This window comes from Procambarus clarkii, chromosome 87, assembly GCF_040958095.1.
Source record: "Procambarus clarkii isolate CNS0578487 chromosome 87, FALCON_Pclarkii_2.0, whole genome shotgun sequence".
NCBI classification, from domain to species: Eukaryota; Metazoa; Arthropoda; class Malacostraca; order Decapoda; family Cambaridae; genus Procambarus; species Procambarus clarkii.
Genome location: NC_091236.1, coordinates 11,469,737 through 11,472,488, shown reverse-complemented (window position 1 = coordinate 11,472,488; position 2,752 = coordinate 11,469,737).

Sequence of the window (2,752 nt, the reverse complement as noted above, 5' to 3'; positions counted from 1 at the left end):
TCTCTCTCTCTCTCTCTCTCTCTCTCTCTCTCTCTCTCTCTCTCTCTCTCTCTCTCTCTCTCTCTCTCTCTCTCTCTCTCTCTTCTCTCTCTCCTCTCTCTCTGTCTCTCTCTCTCTCTCTGTCTCTCTCTCTGTCTCTCTCTCTGTCTCTCTCTCTCTCTGTCTCTCTCTCTCTCTCTCTCTCTCTCTCTCTCTCTCTCTCTCTCTCTCTCTCTCTCTCTCTCTCTCTCTCTCTCTCTCTCTCTCTCTCTCTCTCTCTCTCTCTCTCTCTCTCTCTCTCTCTCTCTTTCTCTCTCTCCCTCTCTCTCTGTCTCTCTCTCTCTCTCTCTCTCTCTCTCTCTCTCTCTCTCTCTCTCTCTCTCTCTCTCTGTCTCTCTCTCTCTCTCTCTGTCTCTCTCTCTCTCTCTCTCTCTCTCTCTCTCTCTCTCTCTCTCTCTCTCTCTCTCTCTCTCTCTCTCTCTCTCTCTCTCTCTCTCTCTCTCTCCCCCTCTCTCCCCCTCTCTCTCTCCCCCCTTTCTCCCTCTCTCCTCGACATGTAGAATATTTCCCCACCACGCCAGGGGGATAATTTCCCTACCAGCCTCCATATATATTTTCCCATACGGGAGATATTATTGTTCCTTCTCATCACCCTCTTCCTCACACTCTTCCTCCCCCACCCCCCCACCCCACACTTACCCATCCCCCCTCTTCTGTACTTCCTCCTCCTCCTCCTATCCCTCTCTGGGGGGGGGGGTCTTCAGGTATCCCCTTAAGGGCCAAACTGCTCTAGTTTACCCTGGCAATTACTGCTTGTGTCAACACCCATTTTTCCCCCCCATTTATCCTTTAGTTCGGTACAGCCATCTATCACCCCCTCCCCCCCATGAAGCAGAGTTCAGTCCTCAACCCCCAAAGTGGGTACCGCCCCCCCCCATAACAACCTCCCAAACCCCCTAAATGGGTGAAACACCCTATTTACCTGCCCCCCCCCCCCCCCCCGACACGATTCTTGATTCTTCTATATGGTTTTAAATTCCTTCATAGTACGATAAAATAAAAGAATGAGAGGAGGGGAAGATTTTGGGATTGAATCTGTATATATATGCTTAAAGGAGGGGGGGGGAGGGGGGCTAATAGGAATGGGTTAAGGGGGGGGGAAGGAGTGGATTTAGGCAGTGTCTGGGATGCTCCCGGACGCAGGTTCGAATCCTCGTCACGGCCCTTGTGGATTTGTTCGTGGATTTCGATTGTTTGGAAAGGGGGAAAATGTGGGAGGGGGGAGGGAGAGATGGTTGACAAGGATGGAGAGGAGTGTGGGAAAGGAAGGGATGGACTGGGAGGGATTTTGTAGTGTTAGCCAAGTGCTTGATGCAACGGAAAGGGTGGAAAGGGTATATGGAATTTTTTTTTTGGTCATAGGGTGCGGTAACACCCGGTGGTTGAGCGGACAGAACACTGGACGCGTGATCCTGTGGTCCTGGATTCGATTCCGGGCGCCGGCGAGAAACTATGGGCAGAGTTTCTTTCACCCTGATGCCCCCTGTTACCTAGCAGTAAATAGGTACCTGGGAGTTAGTCAGCTGTCACGGGCTGCTTCCTGGGGGTGTGGAGGCCTGGTCAAGGACCGGGCCGCGGGGATACTAAGCCCCGAAATCATCTCAAGAATCTGAAGATAACACCAGGGGATTTTATTCTTAATAGCAAAGTACTCACCTAGTTGTGCTTGCGGGGGTTGAGCTCTGGCTCTTTGGTCCCGCCTCTCAACTGTCAATCAACAGGTGTACAGGTTCCTGAGCCTACTGGGCTCTATCATATCTCCATTTGTGTATGGAGTCAGCCTCCACCACATCACTGCCTAATGCATTCCATTTGTTAACTACTCTGACACTGAAAAAGTTTTTTCTAACGTCCCTGTGGCTCATTTGGGTACTCAGAGAGTGAGTGAGTGGGGGCGAGATATTGACTACTAGTTTTCCCTAGAACACAACCCGCTTTCGTTTTCCAACCATGCCCCAAACTAGTGAGAGGGGAGTGTGTGTGTGTGTGTGTGTGTGTGTGTGTACTCACTTAATTGTACTCACCTAATTGTGCTTGCGGGGGTTGAGCTCTGGCTCTTTGGTCCCGCCTCTCAACCGTCAATCAACTGGTGTACAGATTCCTGAGCCTATTGAGCCTATTGTGTGTGTGTGTGTGTGTGTGTGTGTGTGTGTGTGTGTGTGTGTGTGTGTGTGTGTGTGTGTGTGATGGGGTAGCAAGTTGAAAAGTTCAACACTATTAAGAGGAATGTGCCCAGTCGATCCTCCATAACCTTCAATGGACCGAGTCCCAATGCCCTGTGGGCATAGAGGACAATCCAGGCATCCACCAGGAGTTAACCCATTACAAATGACCTCTTCCAAGTACACTATATAGTCATTAGTGTATACTGGCAGCAGGTTTTCTTTCAAACATGTTTCATTGAATATGACCGCATATTCTGTGTATATTATTTTCTGGTTTAGGGCTTCTATCCCTCTAACTATTTTCTTAGCATCAGGGCTTAATTGAAATAGGAGTTCTCCAAAACTCATTTTCGTACTTTTGAGGTGAAGAAAAGAAGTGATTTACTATAGAGTGTATTACACTTATTTATATAATTTGCACGACGTTTCGAACCTCCATGGTTCACTCTATATAGTTATTAATGGCTTCTCCTGATAGTTCCCTTCATTCCACGGTTCCAACCACTTGGGTCGGACGGTAGAGCGACGGTCTCGCTTCATGCAGGTCG